At 38.3% G+C, this 18368-nt stretch overlaps 1 protein-coding gene across 1 annotated transcript in view; it reads right to left on the reverse strand.

Annotated features, from left to right (window-relative positions):
* The window catches only part of LOC139114675 (arylsulfatase B-like), a 95666-nt gene that overhangs the window by 23309 nt on the left and 53989 nt on the right, over positions 1 to 18368 (reverse strand). The window lies entirely within an intron of this gene.

Consider the following 18368-nt stretch of genomic DNA (forward strand, 5'->3'; position numbering starts at 1 on the left):
GACAACCCCCCCAACTCCCGCAAAAATAAACAAAACAAAATACCAATAAAGGCAATCGAACTAAATTGAACATTCCGCAACAAATGATTCCAACTCAGCTTTATTAACTTTCCACGTCGACTGATTAATCACAGCAATGTTGCGATTCCTACGTTAGCTCTTGTATTTACTTTCGGGGAGCGTTAATTATTCTATTAAAATAAGTAAAACCCATGCGAACTGCAAATTCCATGACCTGCCTTAGAAGATTATAAAATTCAAAGATCCTTCTCCCTCAAGCGCCATTGCTAGAGCCAATTGATGACTTTGTTAATACCCTGTTCTTTTTGTTTTCTATAGTCAAATTAATATAAGGAGTATTTGGACCATCATGATACCAGCAGTATCATAGATTTGCAAAGGGAATGTGTTAATAACGCGGGTAATACTTTCATTCAGATCATAGTGAAATGGCATCAGAGATATAGATCACATGCGGAGAATTACCTGTATTTACCGTAGTATTTTTGTGCCCTGAAACACGGCTTGTATACTTGGTGAACATTTTACAAATTAAGTGACCGCCCCCTCACTCTGTGCAGTTTGGGAAAAAGAAACATGCCTCTCTAGCACTTTTCCAGTTTCAATTGATACCTGTTGCTTTGCAGACTCACTCCCGGTTCATCATAACTGAATGCACCCTAAATAAGCTGTTACCATCACAAGCGACTAATGGATTTTCATCATCTGATGGTGATAGGCAGATCGAGAATTCTGCAACGTAACGTCAGAGAAGCGGAATTTAAACATCCGTTCTGTTATTTTGATATAGATGGAACAGATTCATATGTCTTTTCAGTGACAACAGCTGGATGTGATGGTTTTGTGTTCTCAGCTATGTGGAATGCCACACATGTTGCTGCACTTCACTCACCCCGAGACGAACGCATTATTATAGCATGAAGACCATTATAGTTCATTTTAAGTATTGCATGTATACCTTATGGTTATCACAATCTAAAATGAATTTGATGTCAGCTCCACAATTTGTTGTGTGAGACAAGCACATTCTATGTGCGATATAAACGATTTAAACCGTGTGTATCACAACACATTTAGACGCTTACTCATTAATTGATTGCTATAGACCAGCATGGGATAAGTAAAGAATTTAACTCCACTCTGGCTAGGTCAAATTTTCTTAAATTTTCACATTATGTTCTTTGAATGCTATATTACAAAACAGCTACTTTGTTTGGCAATAAAATTCTTACATTGTAAATAAGAGGCATTTTAATCTTGCTAATCATGATTTTAATCACTTTTTGAGTGTCAGTCTTTCAACCTTTGCCATTTTAGAATGAGGATAGATCATGCAGAATAAAATATTCGATTTTTTCTACATATACTCTTCTTTCATGTGAAACATTGCATTTTAGAAAATAGCTTCAAGTTTTCGACTTAAATTAAATTTTATCATTAATACCAAAATTGAGGTTTTTTACCCAAAATATACACCCACTTCATCCTTCGAGTAAACTACTGCTACCATACTAAATTTTAGGGTCTTTGTTTTTTGAAAATATATTGTATGAGGGGGTTTCCTTGTCTCTTTGATGAAAAATATTGCTTTGAAAAAACTGTGGTGGCAACATGCAGCTCCACCTTAAACTATGTTCTGACCATTTTGGCGATGTTGAAGTGGAGCTGGCCAAGATGCCCCTCTTTGAATATTGTCATAACGACTTTGAACGGCTTGTGAAGCATCAGGATCAAAACAAACGCTATAATAATGTTATGGACATGATCAAATTGCTTCATGAACTGGATGAGGAAGACACTCCAGGCTTTGTTGCAAAAAACCTTGCTAAGCTACATCCAATTGACATCAACCACGTAGATATTCCTACACTAATGAGAACTGAAGTTTGAAAGATAACAATGCTCGGTCTGAGGTTGGTGATTTGGCGGATGAACGGCATGTTTTGCGATAAGAAATCTGCGAGATGAAAGGCTGTCTTGGTAATTTACATTTGGGAGTTGGAAAACGTGATAAAATCTCACAGGTGGTCCGTCAAGATTCCGCTGAGATATCGATAATGAAATTAGCACCTCCCCGTTGTAATGAGACCCAACGTTCGAATACCAATTCATATGCTGAAGCTGTGCAGTCGCAAGTGGCTGTTGGTAACGTAACATCTAATACAACATTGTTGCCATTTCGCCGGGTACCTACCGGGAATCTGGAAAATCCGTCACCAAACCCGAAGAAAGTGATTTTAAATTGGTAACGCGCCGGCCCAAACGACGTCCCAGCATGTTATTGGGACAGCAAAACCCTGAAGGTAGTTCGTCAAAATCCTCCATTAAAACCGTTTATCACAAGACTTTCCCCGACTGCAACTCAGATGATGTTTGGCTACGTTCGTAAATAACGGTTGGGGGTGGGCTGGAGGAATCGCCATTGAAATCTTACTTTTTTTCAGATGCCCCTTCAAGTCCCCCGTCTATAGGACAAAGAAATTTCAAGTCCCCCAGTTATCATTAGCCGCATATTTATTAGGGATGCAAAGAAAAAATAAATGTATCGGGCAGTGCTGCTCGCAGATGTCCAGCACAACCTGTTATTAGCAGTTTGTAGAGCCATATTCCTAAGGTAAGTTCTTATATTGATTCATTTTTAAACACAGTGGACATTTTTGATTTATCAGTCTAAGCCGACTTGAGTTGATCCAACTCTAACCAGATAAATTGCACCTGTTTACGAGCACACAAAATGACGATCATGAGAGAGTGTGCAAATTGTGAATTCCTTGGTACATTAGATGCCACTTATAAGTTTTACAAATACTGGAAGGTTAAAATTTTTTATCAAATAGTAAATTTAATAATAAATTTGGTAAATTAAAATAATTCCATTTGAAATTTTTTTCTGGCAGCATTGGAGGAATGTGATGTATTAGTATTGTCAGTATTTTTTTATAATTTTTATAATTTTTAAATTGTTTTATGTAACGTCTATTTTTTTAACATTTGTCTTTAGTATGGGTCTAAGGCCTGAAATAAAAATGATAATAATAATACGATCCTTTGGCATTTCAGTAGTTTGGCGCCAAATGTTGCCTCACTTTATGAACAAATGCAAACACACATGTGCACAAATGAATCAAGCAGTAATCTCGAATTTGTGTGGCTTTTGATTTAAAGAGAATCTCTCCCGCGTAAAGAGAACGTGTACATATTTTGCTCGTCAATCTTCTATTGAGGGCACAGGACGCGTATTTAATGCGGTGCGACAAGGGTGCGCCTACACGTAGTGGCTTGAAGTAGACTGAGACAGTGGCACTCTTTTGTAAAGGCCCCCTTACACTGGACATCCTCAAGAAATTTTACTCACAAAGAAATTTAACGTTGCCTTTTCACAGATATTCCCAGGAACTTGATTCTTGACAAATGCAAAAATATAGAAATTGTTGTGGCCCTGTCAAACTAAATTATTCCATCAAATTTACAAGACAGGCACCCATGCATTGCATGCGTTCTGTTAGCTTCAGTTTTTCCCCTTGTTGCCGCCATTCTTCAGGAGAACACCGAAGCTTCAATTTGCATACGTCACACATGCAAATTAGGAGGCTGCATCAGTGCAATGACAGTGTCACACAATCTGGGGACCGCGACGATGTGTTGAACGGAACCATCATGGGGTGTCTCTTGTAGGTTTGTCGGCATTTTGTATAAAACTGCCGTTCTCTGGACTTCCCTTTTCATGTTAGTATATAAAACGACATTTCAAACACATGTTACATCGTTTTTATCTGCTCTCATGGAATATTGCAATGTTGACACACTACACCCGGTGTCCGGGTGAGATTATCGGAATTAACCAAAGTAGGCATTCCAGTGTTGCTCTCATGTCGACAACTGTACAATAGATTTAAATTTAATGTATTATTTGAATATTACATTGCAGGTAAAGCAAAGATTGAAAGAATTTCCAGAAATCATAAACACCAGAACAATTCTTCGTAGGCTGTACGAATGTAAATTAAAAAAAACCGCAAACATCCAAACAGTGTTTTGCTCTCTGATGCTCAATGACCAAACCACACTTTATGCTCTGGAGAGCACATGTGCGTAGATTCAGTTTTCTTTTGAAAGTTTCCAAGATGATTCTCCTATGTTGAGTGATATTGCGTTCCATAGGTAAGGTGCAGCTTATAAAAATGCACGGCCACCGTAGGTGATGGTTTTGTAGGTTGTACATGTTAAAAGTTTCCAAATGGATGAACGGAGTGTACGAGTTTGAATTCAGGGCTGATACGCAGGAGTCTGGTTGTGAATAGCTATGAAAGTTAACAGCAAAATGTTGTAGTCAATCCTGAGACGAACTGATAACCAATAGAGATGGGTAAGAACAGGGATGATTGGCGTAAATTTCCTGATGCGTGTGATTATTCTCATTGAAGCTTTTGAGCTCGTTGTAACATGCCTATTGTATTAACTTGGAGTCCATATAGTAGTAAATTACGATAATCAAACTTAGCTGATGCATGTATTCAGGTTTGGCATCCTTGATTAGTGAGGTGACGTCGTACAGACCTAATCCGGCGGAGAAGGCTGTAGATTGATTTGCAAGTGTACTAAATTTGCTGACTGAAAATGTGATTATTGTTAAAACGACTTGCTGATATTACGAGCAGATGACACAGGTACGAAGTTGAACCACACCGATAATGATGATGAAGACCTCACAAAACTAGTATACATGACTTTGAGACGATGTAATTTTTATACAGTGTGAATATATATAATCTGTGTTTACACACACACATACACCACACACCCCCCCCCACACACACACACACATATATAAATATATCATGACAGTCACATTTGTGAAAGTTGCCCTATTTTAAATGCACTGTTTATTTATTTTATATTTTCTCCATATAATCAGACATGCCAATGAAGCTTTGATTGAATTCGTTCCAAGGTCCATTCCTAAACAACGCCCTCCAAATATCTTTTACACCCAAGTGGCAACCATTTCAAAGTAGCAGATTTCTTGGGGTTGATATGGAAACTTATATAGTTAGTAAGTTAGTTATAGTTCATTTATTTCTCCAGAAAATAACCAACATCGTACATAACACAAGGAGAAAACACAAAAAGTATATCTGGTGAGGGTCATAGAAATAGTTCAGTTTGAACTAGTCATGTCCACTCTAACAAATGGGATTGTACAACAGTGAGTTTATAAGTGTAACGTTATGAGAAACCATCAAACAAGCATTATAGTAGTTTTACAAAATGCCGACTGCAAATAATTGCAAGAGCAAGTACGCCTTTCTGGCAGCTGCAAATAATCGTCTATCTGAATTACATAATTTGGTAGAGAGTTCCAACGAAGTTTGGCAGCATACGTAAAGTTGTGTTTACTCTGTGTCAAATGAACTTTGGGAAGAGAGAAATTGTTTAGAGAAGCAAAGCGGCAGGTATAATCATGGGGAATGGGAGTAAGGTAATGATGTATATCATGGGCAAAATGATCTTTACGCAGATCAAATATGAACAAACATGTGTGAAGTGTACAGAGTTGATGAACATCTAAGATTCGAAGCTGTTTGAATAAAACGGCAGAGGAAGCGAGGAAGTCAGAAAACGTAATCAGACGGACAAGTTTCTATTGTAACAAGGGTATTTATTGGCTCTAGATACGGAGTAAATGTGATGCCCCGCTTTTCATTCGAGGGCTATTCATACCACGCAATTCACTTCTAGCATTTGTATCCATGACATAATTTCGAATCCATATCAAAATAGCCATTCACTGATAAGTATGCTGCAGTATGGTGGATGCGTAGTTGTGTATTTAGAATGTGACCATATCTGCATTTTGGACAGTTTATGCTGCGAAATAACCACTGACAGAAGTGCCGTAACTTTGTGTTTGTGATATAAAGACCGTGTCATCTCTCCTCTTTCACACATGTCGATTAAGTGTCGTATTTTCCTTGGCTGAATGATGAAAAATATTCAGGAATAATTTGTAAAAATGCAAGAAACTATTGTATTTCCTGACTCTTGACACCGACCCTTCGCTGTCACTTGGATAGGGCGATAGCCTCACAGAGTTTTGCTTAAGGTGAAGTACTACAAATTACGTCAAAATTAGGTTGTGGTGTCATTTTCTTGAAACTTTGCACAAATATTCTTGGAAGTTGTGCAAGTGCAAAAATGAAATAAAAAATGGGGGTCACAACGCTCGTTTCCATGGAAACGGACGTTAAAATGGCGTCGTTAGAAATAAATGAAAATGATATAATTCACTTAAACTAAAGAAAGCAATTATAAAAAGCTTAGCAAATGAGTTAAATTTAATAAATACCGAGACTTAAGATCCATATCTATTGAATGTATAGTTTTCATGTTGTTTGTAAAGAAATTTTTACATAAGTATCGATTACAAAATGACGATATCGAAATTATATCACTACATAAATTTCGAACTTTCTTCCTGTCGCTTTGAATGGTTTCATTTGACCAAACTTGGCGAATAAAATCCTGACATAATACCATTTAGTTTACCCTTCTAATAAAAGGGTGTCACCAAGCTACTTTTTACAATATCTCCAGGTGAATGGGTGGTATGCGCCATGTAAATGGGAGAGAAATGTTAATTTTTCGCTCATATTGAATAAAAACCAGCTTCCCAGGGGGTCAAAATATGACAAGGTTATAGGTCACATGTATCTCTAAGAGACTGGGTCAAAAAATAAGGTAAAAGCGCAATTTCAACAATGAGAGGTGATGTTAAATACATGCTATAAAATGTCCCATATTGCGGCAGGCTGGAGTTAAATCTGCGCAGAAACGTTCTAAAGTGTGTGCGCGTCTGAATTCTTCGCACTTTACCTTAAATAATGAACAGTCTGTTAATGCTAACGGTAAACATTCTCAGCTTATCCACTCTGTACGTTTATATTTTGAATGAGAGGGGTAACTGTCCATCTGTAGATTGTCTGGGGTGACAAATTCATATTATTTACGTAAACTTCTGATAGTTATTCAGGGGTTACATTAAGTTTTGAAGTAGGGGGCTAGAATGGAAAAGTAGGCGGCTTGCCACTGCCATGACCACAAAGCGGTCGTCGTCGGGGGAGGGAAGGCCGGAAACCCTGAAAAATGAGCTAAAATTTACTTTTTACAGCTTACAGTCACTTTTCTAGTATTTTCAGCAGAATTGTCAGCAGTGTTCCAGGGCAATTTGTGTTCATATCATAAAAGCCATTTTCTTGGAGATTAGGCTTAAATATGATAATTCATAATTAAAAATGATAAAATGTGGTAATGTTGACTATAATTTGAACAAAGAAAACAAGTCCTTAGAGCATGTAGAGCCTTTATGCTTTTAGGAGGTAAACTATATTAATTCACTATTATTAATGATATAAATTTGATATGTAGATGATATTATACAGTGTTACATCTAGACAGGGGGATAGGGGATTCCCCCTCTGTTGAAATGTTGGCACCCCCAAGTAGTTAAGTAAACGTGGTCAACTGTGATAAATTTTGTTTTTATTCAACTACAGAAGGGGGAATTCCCCTCCCCTTACGCGTTTGCGCATGCGCGTAAGAGGGAATTCCCACTGAGTCACTCCTGTTTACAGATGACCCAGAACATGTCGCTACACGTTCCGATAGGTGTCAGTAACCATAGCAACCCCTGCCGGAACGGGCCACTGATGCTGGTAGTGATATAATTCCGTGACATGTAATAACTCGTTCTGTCTGACCTATTTATAAACACACAACATGTATAGACATGTACGTGAGGGGAATTCTGGGTGAGTCATCACTATCAAACTAGTCTATATAAAGGGGCTTTTACCCCGTGTTGTCAGTCAGTCGACGGAAGCACACACTAACGTAAGTAACGGTATCACAGCTACCTCTTCAGAACCGGAGTCTAGCTGATGTTGAACTCGGGAGTTAACTTGTTCACCCGATAGATAAAATTTTAGAAATTTCCTCCGAACTTAAAATATGTCGGAAGACCGTTACTTCAAATAAAATGAGACGTTTTAGATAAATGGTACTGATATCTAAAGTGTAAGTAGTTGTATCTTTTTTAACAAATGAAATGTTGCCGGAATGACTTTCTTCCGGAGTACGAGTAAAAATATCTAAATCTTTTTTATCTTTATCTATGGTTATGATAATATTGCAAGGTGTTCTTGAATCTGTTTTTATAGCAATATTTCCAACTAAATCATCAAACTCGTCTCCTGTACCTAATTTTATGCATTTGATAAAAACTGTACCATGCTCAATTATTTTCATATTATCAGTCATCTGTTGATTGGCTGTCTGTAAATTTAATTCAGCTGTCTCCTCCCCCATACTCTTCAGACCCAATTTCTTTAAAGTTCCGTCCCAAAATAAATTTACTGGAACCCTGCTAGCTGTATATGAACAATAATTCTCCCCATTATTTATCCACCTTCGCAGTGTATTATCTGTCTTCATTATTGTATTAAGAGGACTAATTTTAAGGTGAATCGGTATACCGAGTAGTGTAATGTATGGATTCTTAGGAGTAAGCCAACGACGAAAATCTAGCAACTTATATTTGTTAACATTGCTATCAAAATAAATAACATTCGGAGTCCCAGGCAGTTCAGAAACTCCACCTGCAATTTCACTATCCAATATATCTAAGATGTTACATGGTACATTATAAGGCATGAATTTCTGACTAACCGAATCCCATGTCAGAGCAAAAGGAGTAGGATCATTTGCAGCCTTTGTAGCGTCTATTGTGATTTCATCGACGTCCTTCAGTTCGGAAAATTCTACAGCATGTTCGTGGGTTTGCACCGCGGCAGAGGCTAAAACAAAAAGTTTTTCACAGTCCTTTTAACAAAGGACGTAATCCTTATTATGATTACCTGCTATCCTAGTATTATTGTTAACTTTAACATCACTTAAATCTTCAAGCTCAAGATTTTGTCCATGAATTGTACCTAGACCGAAGTTACTTGGGCCAGACATAATTATCGTATATACAGTGAAAAATAAATAATACCTTATAATAATATACAACCATGGCTTCAGCTATAGGAATGACAGTTCTCGGTGCTGTATTAAATGCAACGGCATTCACAGGAGGAAATATTATCGGACAAAAGCTAAGCGGGAATGGTGACGCTCAATTAGACATGATAAAGCATTAGAAAAATTTGATCATGATCGCAACGTCTGGTCAGAAAAAAGATTACTCCAGGCTGATTGGGAAAGAGAAAATCAAGCAAAGGACGCGCATGCTGCAGCTGAATTAAGAGATACAGATGCAGAAATCCTGGAAGAAGCAGCGGCGCAAGCCAACTCTACGTCAGGTGAAGCAGCGCAAGCGTTAGCGCAATTCTCAGATTATTATCAGCCCAGTCCCGAGCAAAAGAAATATGAAATGATTTATATTGCTGGAGGATTTGGCGTTGGATGGTTTATGCTGCGTTAGCTACAGCAATTCAATACAAAAGCTAGTTGGCCAGTTATTGAAATTGACTATGTTTCCATCCTGATCTGTTATCCAAATTTGCATTGAACTCATGTAATATGAGCCTTTTCTCAATGGCATTGAAATTGAACCCCCGTTTTTTAAGTCATAGGTGACCTTTTCACTTATTTCTTTTGTATCCTGGACGGTAAGTATTTGTAAACAGTCTGATACTTTCCCCTGTATGTATTTGCCAGAGCCAAATGAAACATAATTTCCAGTAACATCAACGACATCTGAATGAACTATGTATTTAGTGACTGTTAAGAAATCCGCTCTCTTTGGGCTCATAGTACTTTTTATAACGGGGTTGTCCTCAGGTTTATATGAAAAACCGACGAGGTTAGCGAAGTTACCTGCAGCATTAAAATAAACTTTAACATCTTTAGCCAGAGTTAGAAGAACGCGGTTTGTCGGCAGATGTTTTTCAAAATTAATTTTCTGTTTCAACCCGATTGCTTTGTTGAGTGTATCGATATTGTAGTTACCTGGACGTATTGATATAGTCTTCTTCGGTTGCCCATTTTCTTGATATTTTAATATACTATTCGCCCCCGTTATGTTATGCCATGAATTATATAGTGAACACTGTAATAGTCTTATTGAAGTAAACTGTGATATGTCAATGCAAGGGTAAAAATTAACAGTAACCGGTTTGCCTGTTTTGCTTTCAATCCAAATGATCATACTTACTGTATATACATTACAATTTATAAGGTTCTGCAGAAAAAAAATCTTTCTGTTCAAGGAAATCTTTGGTCGCAACCGCGGCAGCAGTCGCTCCACCTAATTTTAGCCACCGAGTCAAATTTGGTCGACTTGGATAGCCCATATCCATTTTCAGAAATTTGCTGGAGATCATTAGATATCCCATCGTAAGTCCCGCGATTACAATACTATCGTACATTGTGTTTACAACTGTTTTAGTATCCATGATTGCTGTCAAGTATATAAAATAGAAAAATAAAAATAATTACGGGGTTAATCCATCTCATGCAATGTAGAGGGACCGAGTCTTGGTGGTTCCCAACCTGATTTCTGCAAATCATGCCAATTACGCTCCCAGTGTTTTGAACACCATTCCCTAGTCGGAACCTCTTGAACGTTTTTTCCGAAGGAAAACTCACTTTCTGCTACCGTTCCGGGCTCTGTTTTTGTCGCTTTCTGAAGCGGCTCACGCGTAAGCACCTTATCGGCATGTTCCCTTTGGAACTTGGTTGCTTAACGGGACAAATATGTTGAGCACGCCTCCAATATAGCCCTAATGCAGTCAATGAAACTCCTATAATTCCTAAAACAAGATAACATTCATTATACCAGCTATCGCGTGAGCCATCACACTGTTGTGGTGGTACCCTATCGGAAGGGTCCTGAAAGGAGCTTATACGGTTTGCTTCAGTCATACTATCATTAGTCTTTGCTTTTCGTTTCTTCTTCTTCTTGTTTTGCCTGTTCCATTCTGCTAGTCGCTTGCCCGCAGCAACTCTCCCTGGATGCTTCGTCAGTAATGTAATTTTCTCTATATTGCGCTGTGGCTCCGTTCCGTAGGGTTCCGAATTGTAGTCGTCAGAGGTGTCGGAGTCGATGGGGTCCCTTCGGAACGCGTTTCCGTTTGCTGAGTCGGTGCTTTCAAAGTTGAATCCATTTATTTCAGGTATTATATTAAACCCGATTTTTTTTAAATCTACATGTTTACCCGTAATTAAACCGGTGGAAACTAGAGCAAGTATGGGCCCAAAAGTGTGGGCTATCCATCCTGATAATCGTTTTATTTCACTGTTTAGAATAAAATCCTTTTTAAGATCAGTGGCATAGTTATCTCGGTCATCGATTGGAACTACCTGACTTATTGCTCTTGCTCCTAGATCTATGAAACTTTGAGTGATATTATCACTTATAAGAGAACTGTATTTCGCTTCATAGACTTTAAAGGCTCGTGTTATGAATTCATCTTTCCACGTTTCCACTTCTCTAACTGTAATCTCCTTGCCAAAAAATAACTTGCTTTGACCACTTGCGATGACGCAGAGTAGTTTTTCACGCTTTGTCTCTATTATGGATTGGGCGTCCGACGCTGCGGTGGTAGTGCGGCTGTCGTATTTGCCGCGGCCGATGACTTTATTAAGTTCTCCATTGTTTTTAGTATGTTATCTATTCTTAGTAAAAAATAAAAAATTCGTTTAAACCTGAATCCGAAATATAGTATTAACATGGTCTGGAATATGACGAGAAAATATAGAAAATTCTCCTCCATTAAAATCTATCTGTATATAGAAACACGAATTATGAGTACAGACCTATTCCCGGTTGCTTTTCAATTGAATAAAAAACATATACCGACAGTACAGCATGCTGATATTCCTTCCAAACCAAACGGGGGAGTAAAACCTATTCTCATGGACTTAGAAATATATGTAACGCCGACAGATAAATTTACTTTTCATCCAAGGGATATATTTAAAGATAACGTAATCACTCATCGATCAGCTAAGAAAGTAATATATGGCTGGGCGGCCCGCACATGAAATACTGGGACCAGCAATTAAATTTCGCTGTATGGTGCAGCACTACTGGTTGTGGTATATCATTCGCCCATCTCTTTGATAAGAAATTTCCGCCGCAAATACGATCATTCTGCCGTTTTCATGTATATTTTACAATAAGTCGTATCCTTCATGAAATGGGCGTTGCACTTCCAGACGATACTGTCTTCAAAGCCAGCGACAATCCGTACAATCTCGTCCAATATGAACTTCTATGTACAGAATTTGGAAATATACGCCCAACGAAGTCCGACTTTCGTTATCGTTTCGGTCAAAACTCAGGTCTTGGATATGGTTATATATATTACACTAATCGTGGCCCCGTTCGACAGCCAAAAGCAATATACAATGGTCATGACTTTTTCCTCTCCGCCGACGGAGGCGTTTATTACACACATACAATTTTTGGAAAGAAAAAACATGTACTGCCCGACAAAGACAGACCACATTTTTATTTCTTCCGAAATGATGGAACGGAGGGACGATACAATAGTTTCATCCCTCTGAAGGGAGACAGGGGACTAACAAAGGCCGGTCTCGCCCGCCTCAATGAAAGCCTTGAAGCCTACGTATATTGTATACTTGGCGCACAAGCAAATATTCGCAGTACCATAGTGGGCGATACTGGCAGTGCACAGCGAGTCCGAAAAGAATTCGGCATTCTCCTTGAAGATGAAATTCGTGATACTGACAAAGTAATCAGTTATAGGCGATATCAAGACACAATAATGAATACTGGTGTCAAACTTGATATGGCTGTTTCTCCCAATTTACTTCTCTTGCCGTCTAAAATGGTTATTCTTTTGGGCCCAGCAATCTCAGGTTATAATAATGAATTGCAATATGCTACAGAATCTATGGTCTTCGGGTGAATGGTGATATAAACACGGAAGTTCGAGAAAGTGCTATACATGAGATGGAAGGGGAAGAGAATTCCGTGAAGTGGCAGGACGCTGTGCCGCCTCACAATGACACGAGTCAGATTCCGAAGGCAGCAAATACAGTCGTCGGCGCGAATCTTATTCACGAATATGGCAAAATTGGTTTGTTATCTTTAGCCATGTTCATTACATTTATGTACAGTATATAGATCTGATGTATGCAACCGTGCCATTCAACATGGCACCGACAAATTCTGGCAAAACAGAATATGTAATGGATCTCCTCACCGGTCCGTACTTAAGGAAATTTAATACGTAGTTTTCATTTGTCCGACATTCATGAACAATAAAACGTATAATAAAAGATTCATTTTTACCGATGATAATGTGTTTATATTTCCGGTCGGACTCGATGCTGTGGATGATACACTAGCCTTCGTACATAAAGAATGGGCCGGCACAAACACTTTAATAATCCTCGACGACTGCGCCTCGTCCAAAGATATGAAGAAGCGCAGTGACTTTTTAGTCAAACTTGGTTTCAGCACAAGACACGACGGATTATCTGTCTGGGTTCTGACTCAACAATATACTAGTATTAGTAAACCATTCAGGGAAAACATACAAATGTTAGTACTATTTTACACACCCAGCAAGACAGACAACAAGACTATTATAAAAGAATATGGAATGGAGGTGTCAGAACGGGAGGTGGGTTCCCTAATCAGGCAATTGAAAAATACACCATTCAGTAAACTAGTATTTCATTTACGGCATCCGTACGATATACAATTTTTCGTATAATATAGCTAATCATGGAACCTGAAGACAACACCGAAGGTACTCTTAGAGAATTATATTACAACCCAAGAACTGGTTTTGGAGGTGTACAAAAATTATATGACGCAGCACGCGCCAGCGGACTAAAAGTTACTAAGAAAGAGGTACAGGACTGGTTAAAAACTCAGCTAACTTATAATCTACATAAACCGGTACCTCGTACTCGTGGTTCGGGCGGGAGGCGCGTTTTCGTTACATCGATAGACGAGTTTTGGCAGGCGGTTCTCGTGGAATTCCCTTCACCGTTCGCAAAAGAGAATCGTTCCGAAGGTAAAAACATTCGATACATGCTGACAGTAATTGATGTGCTCAGTAAATATGCATGGGCTTGGCCGATACAGTCAAAAACGGCAGATGATACTCTTAATTAAGAAATCCGGGAGGCAACCTGACAAACTTCAGACAGATGAGGGGCGGGAATTTACTAACCGAAAAATGCAGAAATGGCTCCAGGAGGAGGCGGGAATTCACTGGTTTCACACCTACAGTGACAAAAAAGCTAGTGTCGTGGAACGTTTTAATCGAACTCTTAAAACGATGATGTGGAAATACTTTACATACAGACAGACATGTGAATGGCTCCCCATTCTACCACAACTTATCGAGAATTACAATTAACACCGTACATGGAAGTATCAAAATGAAACCCGTCGATGTAACGGAGGACAACGATTGGCAGGCATTTTATACACTTTACCCTGAGTTGGCAGCCATGGGAGCTAACCCTGAATTCAAGCCGGGAGAACGGGTTCGAATTACAAAATACAAGACCACTTTCAGGAAAGGATATTTACCAAATTGGGCAGAGGAGATTTTCATAGTTTCAAAAGTGGTGTATGCAGCTGGATTGGGAACGCCGCCAGTTTACAAAATAAAAGATCTGAATGGAGAGGAAATACTCGGCACTTTTTATTCCAATGAACTTCAGAGCGCTGCTGGTGCAGACGAGCTGTACAGAGTAGAACGAATTTTGAAGACGAAAAAAAATTAGAGGAAAGAAATATTATCTGATAAAATGGAAAGGTTATCCAGAAAGTTTCAATAGTTGGGAGCCAGAGGAAAATGTTATTAGAACTTCGTAAGTACCTTTGGAACGCTCTGTAGTTCCTGTGCTGGTACTTGGTAAGTACTAACGTAAGTACTAACGTAAGTAATTACGAAAGTTATTCAATAAGTACCATGGAAGAAGTCTTAATTTCTTGAAAGAAGAAAGTGTCAGTTTACCACCATTCTTCCAACCACCTGGCCAAGTATTTATCATGTATTGGCGTAAGTAATGTTCACTTATTGCATCTTTTTTGGCTGTATGTGGATGAGGTGGTACTCCAGATGAGCATATTAAGTTTGCAAGATCTTCAAAGCGACTGTGCATATTGCCACGAGCTGTTCTTTCAAGTCCCCCTTGTTCAGATTTATCGATAAGTTCTGGTTGAAGTATAATGTACACAACTGACATGAGCCATAGACAAGTAACTTTAAAGTCTTGTACGTAACCGTATGGCTTCATCATATCAAGTGCCTGTAATTCAAACGGAGCATTGTAAGCGTACACAGATTCACAAGCATTAAGAAGTTTGTGTAGGTTCTTGAGTGAGACTCGAGGTTGTTCTAGTTGTTCTTGGCTAGGTGGTAGTAAGCTTCTTCAAGTTCCTCCTCGTCGAAACCCTCTATTAAAAATCCCTGGCTGCCGCTATCGCGTGAGCCGCCCCATGCAATTCCAAAGTCAAAAGCTTGTGGAAAATCTACTGGCCCGACTGTCTCTGTATCAATTGTTGGATTAAGTATATTCTTGAGAACTTCAGGCGTAAGAGATTGATGAATTACCAAACATGGAAGCCTGTAGTCATTACAAATTTCTAAGAAAACTTTTTTGAACTTGTCATGAATCTCTTCTAGTTCTTTTAAGGCTGCTATTTCATATTGTCTGGCTCGAGTTAGAATATTCCGCCTGCAATAATCAAAAGGCATATCTTTGAATATGATAATGAAACTATGTAAATGGTTAAATGCTCTAGAAACAATCTTTTTTCTTCCGACGAAACGGAAACGCCTCGGATTCTAGAAAAAGTTAGATGTTGAATTATGGAAGAGTCACAAATAATGTAGTTTGTGTTGGCTTTCCCAGCCCGACATTGTAAACTAAGAGTATGTTCTATAAACTGGTTCTGAAAATCGGCAATCGAAACTTTCCCATTATAAAAGTCGGCAATGTTGCTAGAAAAACTAGTGTCAAATTCTGGTACGTGAGTCGCCGCCAAATTTACTGCATCGTAACTCTTACCACTTCCAGTTGGTCCATTTATGAATATGTATGACATTTTTGTTCTATATATCATAGAAAAAAATTTTTAAAATTATTTTTCGTAAAGATATATTACGATAAGACAATGGCAATCCTTTCTATTTCAGATGCAATAAAAATACTTGAAAGTGGAGAAAACAATATGCAAATCAGTGACGGCAAACTCATATTTGGTGAATATGTAGATCCTATTATATTTGTAGACAGTGAGCTAGAAGTGGTTTTCAATATCGGACCTAAATATGGATCCAAAGATCCTGCTACATGCGATGAAATGTGTGTCCGTTGGCAACAAAGTCTTCAAAAGTTTACCGACTTAATAGTATTCAGTACCTTAGGTGAAAGTTTTGATGCATCCACCGCTAAAAGTTATGCTGCAAGCCTGGCCGCTCACTCCAAGAATAATTTATTATTTTACAATCCATCTAAAGTGTACCAGAAGCGTGGGAGCGACAAACAGACAAAGTATTTTAAATTTCGGTTTAAAAGAGGAATTCCCGATTTCGCTACATGTATTGATATAGTTCAAGAAATCGACTGTGGTTTTAAAGTAGTGAGCCGATTGCCAGCCAGAGAAAATCCTGCTATTGTACCTCGTAATATCCGAAAAGGTAGTAAGATAGAATTCTTAGCATTTAAACCGCGCTTATTTAAAACTAATCTTTCTTTCACTATAGAGAGGTTATTTTGTGCCACGCCTAAACCAGAAATTCAAGATGCGGAAGAACTAGTCGACTTAGAAAGATTAGGCGAGATATATAAACAAATAAATGCTGCCAAAAATATTATAGTGGATTTTGATGACCTATCATAGAATATTTTATTTTTAAAAAATTTTTAGGATAGTATATATTATAAAGATTATTATGGATGAGAATATTGACCATCGCTTACGAAAAGCATTCGACGAGGCAGTTTTACGAAAAGAATTTCCTGAATTCAAGCGAGTCATGGATATTGACACGCTGGTGGATATCGAAGGTATGACCAAAGAAAAGATGTACTCTGTTTATACAGATATGGAAGTCAAATTATTGGATCCGAAAAACGATAATACTCAAATTCGTACATTGCATGTTAAATTAAAAGATACATACACAAAAGATGTAAGAGGATCGGAATCGGATATAAAACAACAATTAATAGATTGCTACGACCATATGCTTGATACAATTAGCAATCATGTTGAGGGTTCTGGTCTCGTTCTCGAGGAGATACTTAATTTTGAAGTAATACTTGTAGAAGTTTTACTCAGGGCCGCCCGATTCAACTTCCAGGATGGTTAAAAAATAAGCATTGTGTGAGCGATCTTATTCTACCTTCTGGCAGCGAGAATTGTTTTCAGTATGCTGTCGTTTCAAGTTTAAAGTTGGGCGACGAAAAATTTCGTGAAAAGAAATGCGGTCAGACTAGAAAAAACTGGAATACGTACACTCCATTTATGGTCGATGGTCAGGCATCAAACTCCAAGTATTTCAGATCTACGAAAATGATCCTGATCCGTCCGGCATAACTGTGTTATATAGTAGCTGTAGCGGAGCCGAAGGTGATAGGGATCAAATAGCAAATATCTTACTAATAGTCGGCGAAGACGCGTCCCGAAGGAGCCACTTCGTACCAATTACTAAATTAAATCGCCTTCTTAATTCTCGTAATAATCGAAAGAATGAGCGCAGACAGAAGTGTATTTGTATGGTTTGTAAGCGGGGTTTTAAGTCAACAAAAGAATTAGAAATACATCAGGTGTACTGTGGGACAGACACGGCTAAGCCACTTTTTCCTAAGGAAGTGTGTCAATTCGAAGGCCATCGGAAAAAGGTTCCCTGTCCCTACGTCGTGTATGCAGATACTGAGGCAATTATTGAGAAGGACACCGGCTGACACATTCCAGTTTGTATTTCGTATGTTATGATTGAACGATGGCCAGGCCGTTCCGGGCCGAAAGTTTTTAGTAAAAGAACATTCACAGGTATAGATTGTGTTACAGAATTTCTAAAGGATATGAAGAAAAGGGCTGAGAATTATTCGAAATCGTATTATTGGAAAATAAAACCGATGAAAGATACTTCTAATTACAACGATCCAGACTGTATTGCATGTAAAGATCAAGCCGGATACCGAATAGTGAAGGGTGGCGACGATCCTATCGGAACGACTTTTTATTGTGAAAAGTGTCGCCCATCGAGAACCATTCCTATCTACTTTCACAACCTCAAGGGATACGATGGTTCTTTTATTTTACAAAAAATACATGAAATCAG

This window comes from Ptychodera flava, chromosome 16 (genome assembly GCF_041260155.1).
Source record: "Ptychodera flava strain L36383 chromosome 16, AS_Pfla_20210202, whole genome shotgun sequence".
NCBI lineage: Eukaryota > Metazoa > Hemichordata > Enteropneusta > Ptychoderidae > Ptychodera > Ptychodera flava.